The sequence below is a fragment of the Macrobrachium nipponense genome, chromosome 1 (assembly GCF_015104395.2).
Source record: "Macrobrachium nipponense isolate FS-2020 chromosome 1, ASM1510439v2, whole genome shotgun sequence".
In the NCBI taxonomy this organism is placed as follows: domain Eukaryota; kingdom Metazoa; phylum Arthropoda; class Malacostraca; order Decapoda; family Palaemonidae; genus Macrobrachium; species Macrobrachium nipponense.
In genome coordinates, this window is record NC_087200.1 from 201782811 (window position 1) to 201795763 (window position 12953).

At 40.7% G+C, this 12953-nt stretch overlaps 1 long non-coding RNA gene across 2 annotated transcripts; it reads left to right on the top strand.

Moving 5' to 3' along the window:
- The first annotated feature begins 336 nt into the window (after window positions 1-336).
- On the top strand, window positions 337-12628 carry LOC135220019 (uncharacterized). Of its 2 annotated transcripts, none has more exons than XR_010315547.1 (3): window positions 337-493; window positions 2391-2519; window positions 11418-12628. It is a non-coding gene; the product is annotated as an uncharacterized LOC135220019 (long non-coding RNA). The 2 variants fall into 2 exon arrangements; XR_010315546.1 differs by having other exon boundaries at window positions 338-493; window positions 11581-12628.
- Window positions 12629-12953: the final 325 nt, after the last annotated feature.

The window sequence follows — 12953 nt, forward strand, 5'->3', positions numbered from 1 at the left end:
TTGTTTCACCCATGCATTGTCTTGGCATTTTCAGAGAGGTACTGATACACCCTTGTTACGTGAAATTTTTCTTGGAAGATGCCATGTAGAATAAGGACTATTTTTTTGTTGTACATATATACATATAATGGAAAGGAAAGTGTAAATTGGCCTTCTGAATAATGCTTATTTTAATTCTCAAGAGACACGTTGTTAATCCACTGTGATTGTTTAACATATAAACATGTTCTGAATTTCCAGCACTTTTATGGTGCTATCAAATAGTACTTGTAAGGAGACTGAAAGAATGTAGTGACTACTTGCGAGCTTTATCCATGATATATATGTGATATCACTGCCTTTCATCTTTCCAGATACTTCTCTCTGTGTTCTTTTACCTGGGTGTGAAGCAGTAGCGGATCTTGCATAAAACCTACAGACTGGAGTAGCTGTAATAAGGTAGTTGATTCCACTGAATGCCTCGGAGATGACTGTGCCTGTCGCAGTCCAGGAGGTAAGTCGCTGAAACTCCTGAAGGGTCACTCAATGCGAACCTTGAAAAGGGAGACGAAAATGTATCGAATTGCCAGGTTTTTTCATGGCAGAGTCTTGCACTCTCAGTCAAGTGTTTGTGTATAAATCTGCATAAACTTCTACCATTTCATCTTTCTGTAATTATTTTATCTTTAATTAATTAAGACAGTTTAATGTTCTAAACTTACTATTATTATGATTATTACCATTATTATTAATTATTGTTATTAACAACTTAGCTACAACTCAAGTCGGAAAAGCACAGTGCCCAGCAAGCCCTTGGGCTCCAATAGTTTAATGTATTCCAGTAAGGGAAAAGAAATAAGGCAACAGAAGTACAACAATAAAACATAAAACCCTTAAAAATTTTTGAAATAGAATCACATGAGCCTGCTATAAAAAATATAAAAAAAAAGTTTTGCAATTAGACAGACACTGAAATTTCAATGTGTTTACTTCATGACTTCATGATTATGGAGGTTATTCTAGAGAAACTGTATGATACTGATCTTACAATAGCAAAGGCTAGACTGTTTAAAAGTAACTGCAATTTATTGCCATGCAAAGGATGTCCAGATCTATGAAAAATATTAAAAGGAGCAGAAAGGTAGTAACAGAATTTAATTTTAAGTCGAATAAAAAATTTCATGGAGCTCGCTTTCTTATTCAGAAACTTCAGATGGCAGTTTTAATGGTACAGACTGGAATTTTTAAGAGCTCAAGTTTTTATGCTGTAGTATTTTCATTAACTAGGGAAGAATATCCAGACAGTAATGCTGAGGAAATAGTATTTCCTGAGCCTACACACATCTCTAAAACTCTCATGAGACTTTTTTGATTTGCCAATTTCTTCTGTGGTTGAAGATGACATAGACCAGAAATATTTCTCAAAAGTGAATTTGCAGTACAGAATGGAACTTAGACTTTTAAAATGACTCATTTAATCAGTATTCATTGACAATGAAGAGATCTGGGTGGATAAGACCCCTAAAACAATCGCACTTTGAGTTTTGTAATGGTTCAGTTACATTCCTTAAGAGAACTTTGCAACCACAGGCTTACATTAAGAGGTGAGATCAGTACAAAAGTACATCATCCACCTATGTAACCAGTATGTATTCTGGCCAGACTTCACATCATGAGTACCCAGTATTAAAAAACAAAAGTGAACCAAGATGACTGCTTTAAGAGCCACAGAAGTTACATTGTAGTAGTACATAGTAGCTCTTGTGCCTGCCAACAACTAAGCTTTGTGATCTATTACGTAGTTAACAATTCAGCAGTACCAGGAGATAGTGCCACAACTTCCATTTTGTATGAGTTTTGAAAACTAGTCTTCTGGGATTAACACGGTCAAAAGCAGAGCAAAATACAAGACTTGGCATTTGTATAAAAAATGAAATTGGAAAGAATTGCAACACAAACACACAGGTTCATGTAGTAACCTGACTGTAAACTAGTAAATAGACTTATTATTTTCAGCAATGGCATTCACAAAATTGTCATGATATTTTCTGAGATGTCCCTTATGTGTTGGAAAGGTGAGCTAAATTTAGAATTTGTGAGCATATTAGTGTGTCTTTTGTAATAAATATACCTTCATTTTTTCCCTACCCATAAACTGCCTATGGCAATTTTTTTTTTTTTTCCTCATTTATCAGTTTATATTACTTTGTATTTTAGCTAAATTACTCTGTTGTGAAGAGTTTCATTTTGGGTTCCTGAATGTATTTGCCACAGAGCAGCAGCAATGGCTTTTCATTCAGCATTTTCATTAACAACTAAAATCCAATCATATTCAAGGATGACTGTCTTGGGGAAATTAGCATGAAGTGACCAGTAAGCCCAACTGAATAAAATCCTTGATGTATTCACAGTCTGTTCATCAAGCAGCGCCTGCACCGGCAATAATGGTTACTGCTTCAGTGTGCAGAGCAGCCACTTATGCAGTGGTACCGTGTTCTCTGAAGAATGCAGTGGGACAAATTGTTCCTGCTGCATTGAAGGTAAGAAACAGCCTTGAGAGATGAATTTTTCTTTTAATTTTCATTTCTGGTTTCTTATTCAAAGATTTCAAGATTTTTCTTTTAGTTATATCCTAAATGTTGAGGAATATTGAACACTTCTGTCTCATTCAGGTACAAAATTTCTAAATTTGTATTTAACCCTTTAACGCCGATTGGATGTATTAAACGTCAACATAAATTGTCTGTCGGGTGCCGATTGGACGTATGGTACGTCGATAAAAAAAGTTTTTTTAAAAATTCGCGAAAAAATACTTATAGGCCTACCAGGCAAAAACTTTTGAATCACGCGCCTTGGGGGATGCTGGGAGCTCACGGATCAAGGCGTTGTTTTGTTTACAATTGTTACGCAGGCGCGCAAGCACGAATTTCTTTCTTATAGCACTAAAAAGTATCAGTGACACATCTCAGAAATTATTTCGTCACTTTGACATAATTTTTGCACCATTTTAAATTAGCCGTTATATGCAGTATTATATATGAAAATATGCACAGTTTCATGTAAAATACAAAAAAAATACTCATGATTGGTAGCTTTTATCAGTTTTGAAATATTTTCTATAAATAACGATGTGCCAAAATTTCAACCTTCGGTCAACTTTGACTCTACTGAAATGGTCAAAAAATGCAATTGTAAGCTAAAACTCTTATATTCTAGTAATATTCAATCATTTACCTTCATTTTGCAACAATTGGAAGTCTTCTAGCACAATATTTTCGATTATGGGGTGAATTTATGAAAAAACACTTTCCTTACATCCACGCGGTAATTCCTCCGAAAAAAATCATAAATTTTTTTCATGCGATTGTCGTAATGTTTTTTGCACCATTTTAAATTAGCCGTTACATAAAGTTTTATATATGGAAATGTGCGCAATTTCATGCACAATACAACTAAAAACAACCCATTGTTGTAGCTTTTATCAGTTTTGAAATATTTTCATATAAATAACGATAAATGCCAAAATTTCAACCTTCGATCAACTTTGACTCTACCAAAATGGTTGAAAAACACAATTGTAAGCTAAAACTCCTATATTCTAGTAATATTCAATCAATTACCTTCATTTTGCAACAAATTAGAAGTCTCTAGCACAATATTTTGATTTATGGTGAATTTATAAAAAAAAAAAAAAAAACATTTCCTTACGTCCGCGCGGTAACTCTTCTCTTTCCCGAAAACCAAAAAAAATCAGAAATTTTTCGTGCGATTGTCGTAATGTTTGCACCATTTTAAATTAGCCGTTACATAAAGTTTTTATATATTAAAATGTGCGCAATTTCATAATGCAACCAAAAATAATTGAAGGTGGAGCTTTTCTCATTTTTCAAAATATTAGCATATAATCATGATGAATAGAATCTTACAGTCTAGTAATATTCAGTCATTTATCTTCATTTTGAAACAAATTTGAAGTCTCTAGCACAAGGTATTTCAGAAAGCTATGTTCAGTACTACAGCAAACAAAAAAAAACTAATTTAATGTATGACACTTACCTGGCAGGTATATATATAGCTAATTCTCTGTTCCACTGGCAGAAATTTTCAAAACTCGCGGCAATCGCTAGTAACCTATTAGTAGTTTCAGGCAACCACCACCCCACCCCCCTTTACCGTGGCGCTAGCGCTAGGACCGTTTTTCCCAATTGGCCAGATTTTCTCTGCCAGCCGAACCGGCAACATTGTTGGTGGTTCCCTGCTAGAATTTTCATTCTCGTTGCTGACTGATCTTGGATTTGGTATTGTACTCGGTAAACGTTAGCTTTGGCATTCGCTTTGGATTGTTCTTTAAGATGTCTGACTCGGAAGTATGTTTAGAGTGTGTGTAAAAGAGGGGTGTAAGGTAAGACTGCCGAAAGCTTCGGTCGACCCTCATACCGTTTGTAAGAAATGTAGGGAGAATGTGTGTACTTGGGAGAATATATGCATTGAATGTAGAATTTATCAGAGAAGGAATGGAAGGTCTTTATGAAATACGTTGAGAGATTGGAGGAAGATCGTGTAAGGAGATCTGTTTCTTTCCGTAGTGAGAAATCAAATTCTTCGAGTAAAAGGAGTGATTGTTGTATTTCCTCTCCAGCTCCTTCTAATGTAGAATTGGTAGTTCCTTCCTCCCAGGTACTCCCTGCGCCCGCTGCTGTATCGGAGGAGACGAACGATACAATATTGTGAAAGTGTTCGCTGCCCTTCCGCGTCCATGGCGACCAGATACAGCGACTTACAGACAAAAGTTAGTGCTTTCGATGTCAGTGAAAGTGTAGTGGAGGGGGCGTCTGATCGTCTCTCTCTGCTCCTAGACCTAGACCTCTGTCAAGCTCCCGAGACCCAAGGGAGAAGGCATGTCGACAGTCGAAGGGAGGCGAGAGAGGTTTTGACACGGTCAGGCGTCCCTTCGAACATCTCCTGTTTGCAAGTTCCCAGGCTGTTGCAGTTCGCCGCAGAAAAGGCGCAAACTGGAAGTGTGCGTCCTCGGTTCGACGGTTCGACTTCCGGCGAGAACGTCGGTATGCAGTGGTGTCTCCGCCCAACACTCAAGAGGACGTTCAGGACATCAACTGCTCTCGAGAGACAGGTGCAAGATAGTGAGGCTTGGAGTAGTCCTGAGGTGTTTTCATCCTCGGAAGACGAGGGAGCAGTACCGATCAAGAGGAAAAGGATTTTTCGTACTAGAGGAGGCGCAAATCGCACTGGCGATATACGTCCGTCTCGGCATGGTATTTGCCTTGGAGAATCGCCTCCATCTTCTTATGGATCCTCCCCTCGTATTTCTCCGTCGGGTAGAGTACAAGATGCGCTCTCCTTTAGGTCGCAAGTCCAGCTCGTAATCCTCATCCTTCTCGTCTACCATTCAGGAGGATGGTACGAAGCATTTCTTACGGGAAATGCAGTCCAAGTTGGCAGTGTTGGTGAGAAGTCTTTGGGATGCTCCTGAACAAGCATCTTCGAGGCGTAAGGACGATTTCCTTCCCATTAAGTCTTCGAAAAGGGAAGACAAGGACGCGTTCGCCGAAGACGCAGGGCGCACTGGCGCTAGGAGGAAAATAGTGTCGGAAGAAGCAGGACGCAAACGTCAGGACGCGGGAACAATGGTGGACGCAGGACGCAGGCGGCAGGACGCAGACGCATCGGTAGCCGCAGAACGCAGGCGGCAAGACAAATCGGAGGCGGCAGGACGCCGATGCTTCGCTAGCCGCAGGACGCAGGCGGCAGGACGCTAGTCCGTCAACGAAGCGTCAATACGACGACGACTTGCAAGATATTTCTTCAGCAGAAGAAGAGTTGGAAGTAATTGAAGAAAAGAATACAGAACCTTCTTCAAGATAAAGGTTCTGACTTCACGTCTTATTGCTGTTTTTGAGGGGGAATTTAAACCGACAGCTTCCGTTATCCCCCTTATCACAGTTTTCCAAGACTAGGACTCCAAAGAAGTCCTCCTTCCTGAAAATGACGATGTCAATTTCGGCAAAGAAGGCCCTTCAACGGGTGAATGACTGGATGAAGGACAAGAAAGAGCGGGGAAATACTCTTTGTTTTTCCTCCAGCTAAGTTAGCTTCTTCTAAATCAGGAGTATGGTACGCTACTGAGAGAGTCTAGGCCTGGGAGTACCTGCCTCCTCCCAGGGGGACTTCTCCAGTATAGTGGAAAGCTCACGCAGACAGGCGTTACAGTCGGCGGCCAAGGTCCTGGTGGACCGTCCTCGGAATTTGACCATCTATTTAAAGGATTTTTAGGACTTTCGAAGTCTTTAATTTCTTGGATTGGTCTTTGGGGAGCGCTAGCGAATTCCATAGGAAAGAAAGGATTCGCAGGACTTAGAAACAGCTAAGAGCATTATGTCCTGCATGGATAAGGCTCTTAGAGACGGAACGAATGAGGCTGGCTTCGTTATTCACAGCAGGAGTGCTTAAGAAGAGATCGCTCTTGTGTTCGTTCGCCTCAAAAGGAGTTTTCTAACTCTCAGAAATCGGAGTTACTGTTCTCTCGCCCTTTCGAAACAGCTGTTTCCTTCAGAGGTGATTAGGATATAGCTCTATCCCTTTCGCAAAGAAAGCCACTCAAGATCTTCTCTCTTCTTCGGTTAAGAAGTTCTTACCAACAACCAAGTTGGTGAAGAAGAACGCCAAGGAGACTAGACCGTCGCAACAGCCCTTTCGAGAAGGACAGTTCGCTCGACCCGCCTTTAGGGGTAAGAGAGCACCAGCGAAAAGAGGAGCCAAAGAACCCCTCTAAAGAATGAGAAACTCGGTCCTCCAGACGACAGTGGGAGCCAGACTTCAAGTTTTTTGGGAAGTCTGGCACAAATGAAGGCAGATCCCTGGGCTGTCAACGTAGCTCGGGAGGATACAAGATTCCTTTCGTGAAAAGACCCCCTCTCCAGCAACTCTCCGAGAGCCCTCGGGGCAATTACAACGATTTAGAGAAGAAAGCGGCTCTGTGGGAGCAAGTAGCTTCCATGCTAGAGAAAGGAGGCAATAGAACCTGTTTCTGGATCACGAATCTCCGGGATTTTACAACCGTCTGTTCCTGGTTGCAAAGTCCTCGGGAGGTTGGAGGCCAGTTCTGGACGTAAGGTCAACTGAATCTTTTCGTAGAAAAGACCAAGTTCACTATGGAGACGAACGATTCAGTACTGGCAGCGGTACGTCCATGGGGACTGGATGGCGACTCTGGACTTACAAGACGCATACTTTCATATTCCGATTCATCCAGGAAGCAGGAAGTATCTAAGGTTTTGTGATTCATGGACATGGTTCTTTCATTCAAAGGCCCTATGCTTCGGCCTTTGCACAGCCCCTCAAGTATTCACGAGGATGATGTCCAATGTGGCGAGATGGCTACATTTAAGAGGGATCAAAGTGTCCTTTGTATCTGGACGACTGGTTGATAAGATCCCAGTCGAGAAGTCAATGTCTGGAGGACGTAAGTCAAAAAAACATTGGACATTAGCAAAAGACCTAGGTCTGGTAGTGAATATGGGAAGTCCCAGTTGCAGCCCCAACAACAGATAGTTTTTATTTTGGGGATTCAGATATCGGTCAGTGACTTTTCGGGCTTTTCCGTCCCCCCCCCGAAAGGCAAGCCCATGCAGTCAGAAGGTGCAGGAGTTTTTCTAAAGAAAGACCGATGCTCTGCAAGAGAGTGGATGAGTCTACTGGGGCACACTCTCTTCACTAGAGAGGGTTCATTTCTTTAGGAAGACTGCACATGAGAACCTCTTCATTTTTTCCTGAAGGATTCATGGCCAAGGAAAATCGCAACCGGATTCCTTCCAGTTTCTAATTCCGACCGAAGTAAAGGAGGAATTAAAGTGGTGGCTAACGCCAGGCAGGTTTAGCAAGAGGGATGTCGCTTCAAGCAGAAGAACCCAGACCTCGTCTTGTTTCCGACGCGTCGGAACGCGGGTTGTTGGGGAGCGACATTAGGCCCTCAAGAGGTGTCGGACTTTTTTGGAACAAGGACGAAACAAAGTGGCACATAAACAGGAAGGGAACTGTTGGCAATTTTCTTGGCTTTGAAGCACTTCAGAGAGTTTGATTCGAAACAAGACAGTGCAGGTCAACTCGGACAACACAACGGCTCTGGCATATATTTCGGAAGCAAGGGGGAACTCATTCTTTTGTTTTCCTTTAACAATCTGGCAAAAGAATTCTGCTTTGGGCAGAAGAGGAAAAGGTCGTGATACTCACCAGGTTTATACAAGGAGAGAAGAACGTGGGTGCGGACCTGTTGAGCAGGAGAGAGCAACTTCTCTCGACGGAGTGGACGTTGCACATGGAGGTTTGCCAAGCCTGTTGGAAGTTGTGGGGGCCGTCCGGTAGTGGATCTGTTTGCGACAGCCAGAACAAGGAGATTACCAACATATTGCTCTCCGATTCTCAGACCAGGAAGCAGTGGCGGTAGATGCCATTCCTGATGGATTGGTCAAACTTATTGATCTGTACGCTTTTTCCTCCGTTCAAGGTGCTGGGGAAAGTGATGAAGAAGTTCAGGAGAGCAAAGGAACGAGGATGACCTTAATAGCCCCGTTTTTGGCCGGCCCAAAGTTGGTTCACAGAGGTACTGGAATGGACGGTAGATACGCCAAGGACGCTTCCTCTAAGAGTATGATTTACTCAAACAACCCCACTTCGACAGTTTTTCACAAGAATACCCTCGCTCTGGGTTTGACTGCGTTCTTAGACTATCGAACGTCTGGTCAGAGCGAGGGGATATTCTAGAGAGGTGCCAGTGCAGTGGCTAGAGCCAGAAGAACCTCCACAATCTCGGTGTATCAGTCGAAGTGGACAATTTGTTTCCGGAGTGGTGTAAAAAACAGGAAAGTGTCTTCATCCATTACCTCTGTGACCCAAATCGCAGATTTCCTTCTTTACTTGAGGAAGGATTTACACCTTGTCAGTTTCGACAATTAAAGTTATAAGAGTATGCTAACCTCAGTGTTTAGACACAGGGATCTAGACATCTCGAATAACTTAGATCTGAGAGATCTGATTAGGTCGTTTGGGACTAAGAAACAGTCAGAAGGCAGGCCACCTTGCGTGGAACCTGGATGTGGTCTTGAAGTATTTAACTTCTAGCAAATTCGAACCGTTAGAGGAATCCTCTCTGAGAGATCTTGCTAAGAAGACTATCTTTTTAGTAGCATTAGCAACTGCTAAAAGAGTTAGTGAGCTTCAGTGCCATCATCGAAGAAGGTGGGATGGAGACACGGCAATGCAGTGTGTTCATTCCAAGAAGGTTTCTTGGTCCAAGAATTGAGGATCCAGCTAATCCCTTGGCCAAGAGCCTTTGAAGTTTTGGGTCTAGCTGAATTGGTCGGTAACGAGCAAGAAGAGTTCTCTGCCCAGTGAGAGCGTTTGAGATGTTATATAAGAAAAAGGACAAGAGTTATCAGAGAGGTCTGATGCTCTGTGGTGTTCAGTTTAACCGACCCCACTAGACCCATGACGAAGAACGCTCTAGCCTTCTTCATGAGAGAGTTAATTAAAGAGGCTCATATGTTGTGTGAAGAGCAGAGCTTTGGTATTTTAAAAGTGAAGGCTCATGAAGTCGATTGGGCAGTGGCGACTTCATTAGCGTTTAAAAAGAATTTAGCCCTCAAGGAAAGTTATTGAATCAACATATTGGAGAACTAATTCAATATTTGCGTCTCATTATCTTAGGGACGTTCAGACAACCTTCGATAATTGTCAGAACGCTAGGTCCATACGTGTCCTCGGTACAGTATTGGGCTAAAGGAGTTACTACCCCATAACCTTCTTGTAAGCTAGTTGTTTTTATTAGGTGATGTGTGTGTTTTTTGGTCGTCTGAGAAAAGGGTGCGGTACTTTTCTCAGTCGTGTTAGTATTATCTGGTGATGGTGTGTGTGTAGTTCAGGTAAATGATCTGTTACTAGCTTGAATGCCGTGGCATAAGAGGGCTGTAAGGATCTGTCAACACATTGGTCACGTCCAGTTTGTCAGTTCCAGTCTTAGCTTCTTCAACATACAGGACACTTCCTTGTTGAGAGCTACTAAGGTTTAAGCAGGCTTAGAGGCAGGACCTATGAAGTCAGCTACCTTAGCAGGTAAGGAACCTGGAGTTTTAATAATATTTTAATAATATTTTTATACTCTAGAAGATGTTGCTGTCCTTGACCCACCTCCAAATGTGTCAATCAGCTATATATATACCTGCCAGGTAAGTGTCATACATTAAAATGAAGTTTTTATGATAAAACAAGTTTAATGTATACTTACCTGGCAGGTATATATAATTTAATTCCCACCCGCCTCCCCTCAGGGGACAGGGTTCAGAGAAAATCTGGTGGGCCCAATTGGGAACGGTTCCTAAGCGCTAGCGCCACGGTAACGGGGTGGTGGTTGCCTGAACTACTAATAGGTTTACTAGCGATTGCCGCGAGTTTTGAAAATTTCTGCCAGGTGGAACAGAGAATATAGCTATATATACACCTGCCAGGTAAGTATACATTAAACTTTGTTTTATCATAAAAACTTCATTTCCATACCTAATTTCAGCGTGCTTTTTACATATGACAGGCTAGGATGAGGGAGCTTGAAAAGGACAGTATGCAACCACTTAAGTATAAAATGTACCTGTTACATAATTAACAATTTATAATATTAAAAACAGTATGCGTTTTTGAAAAACGTCGTGAACTTGGAAGTGGAACGTCGTAAGCGTAAGCGTCGTAAAGTCGGAAAAAGCGTTTTAACCCAGCCCGGATTTTTTAATGAATATTTTAGAAAACCCATCGTAACCTCGGATCATTGTAAGCCGAAGCCATCGTAAGCCGGGGACTGCCTGTATATCAGAACAGGCAAATATTTTCCACTTTACGGAAAGAGAGACAGCTTGATGCTTGTCTGGCCAACTGTCAGAAACGATTAGAGGAAGGTTGAAATGTGCAGTTGTTCTTTATTCATAACGACTGATTTAATTTTCAACAGATGCTTAACACTACCCCAAATATTCCACATGTTGTTCCTTCCATATTCTATAATCTTTGTTATATTTTGCATTTCTGATACTGAAAGATTTTCATGTTTGCCATTGTGCTAAACTAAAAACTGCATTGAATGCCAGTCATACCTGAGAGGACAGTTGAGATGGTTAGTCAAAGCCTAGTCATGCTACATACCATCCGAAGCCTAGAGCAAGGTACTATTTTCATTGTGCATATTCACATGGGGCCAGTGAGAAAACTTTTGGCCACAGGCTGTGCATCAGTAAATGTAAACTTTGAGTTTAGTACCCTTGAATTATCAATTACTCAAAGAAAACTTAATACATATGTATGCATCCTTTTATTGTTTTAGGTATTAATATTATTAATCTTATCTTACTTCATTAAGAAGAATGGGAATTTATATGTTACAGACCTTATACTGTGGTTCTTCAGACAGCAGTTGAAAAAGGAGGGGTAATTCTTAGTGAGGGTATCCTTAGGCCCTGTCCACACTGTCGAGCAGAGCCCCACTGCCTGATGTTTGTATTTCTCTCGCTTCTGAAGCAATGTTACCAGATGATCGTATCCTTTCAGGCTCATACTGTTAGGCAGAGCCCGACGGTCTCTGCCCTTACCAGGCAAGGTCCGTCTGTAGCAGTGTTACTAAAGTGAGGAAATTCGTCTGCTAACGATGAAGATTTGAGTTAGGGACAATGAGACGAGGATATGAGTACCTAATTCCCCCTCAAACTGATAATATGAGGAAATATTTCCTCAACGCTTATAGCTGTATCAAGGCATTTCTACAGATTTTATTTCATATATATGTATACACACAAACTTATCTACAGTACATTATATATACTTACATTCATACATACACATGCATACATATGTAAGCATTCTATATTTAAGATTTTACTGAGTGTACTTTGATGTTTGTATGTTCTTCATTCCTGAAAGCACTTGTTACTGGAGATAAATTTCGTATTAACTTAGTGGATATTGAATAATGAATAATTAAAACGCATAAAAGATGTTTATAGAAAAATTGTTCCGTTCTTAACATTCATTACGTTTTATGCATTTTTTCGTATTAGAGCTACTAGCAAAAACTAAATAAATAAAATAAAATAAAAAAATGGTAGACAGCCTACCCAACTCGGTTTTATGGAAAAATTTATATACCTTTTTATTTGGAAACATATATGCACATGTTTTTGATGTAGGTACCGTACTGTGAATGTGATATGTACATATTCTTTTCGTTTATGGATACATGTCTCTGTAATGGGGAACAAAACTGTACGAACAGGTTTATAGAATAACATGAGTAAAGAACTTTACATGCATAGCATTCATTCATTTGCTTGTTTCTCTCTCTCTCTCTCTCTCTCTCTCTCTCTCTCTCTCTCTCACAATCATCATGGTATCTGAAGCAGTAAAAAAGGCTGGAGGTTGCACCAGGTTTACGCCGACTAAATCTATGATTGAATGCTTGAAATCATGGTGATGATATAAATGAGGAAGAGGTGGTGGAGGAGTAGGACAATTAATGAAGAGTAATGATGACTTCTTTAAATGGTATTGGATATGTAAATAAAATGTCTGTATAGCTAATACAGTAATTATGTAAATAAAAAAAAAGGCTCATAAAATTGTTTTATTATTTCACTCTTCATGTAATGCTTCCTGAATTTGAGAGATCAGCTAATTTAGGTCAGGTATACCTCTCACGTTTTCTTTCAAACTAATGAGGAATACTCGGTGAGGAAATATAAGCAACGCTGCTGTAGTCTTCTCCACAACGCAGGATATGGGTTTGGGTTTGGTCGGGAAGTTTAGGTCGTTCAGTAGGCAATAACAAGGGTGGTCTCACCATGCCTAGCACATTGGAAAAGAAAAAAATAGCACTGTTAAAGTAATACTTGCAGTGTGTTTAAGAAAAAAGGAAAAAAAAGATAGAG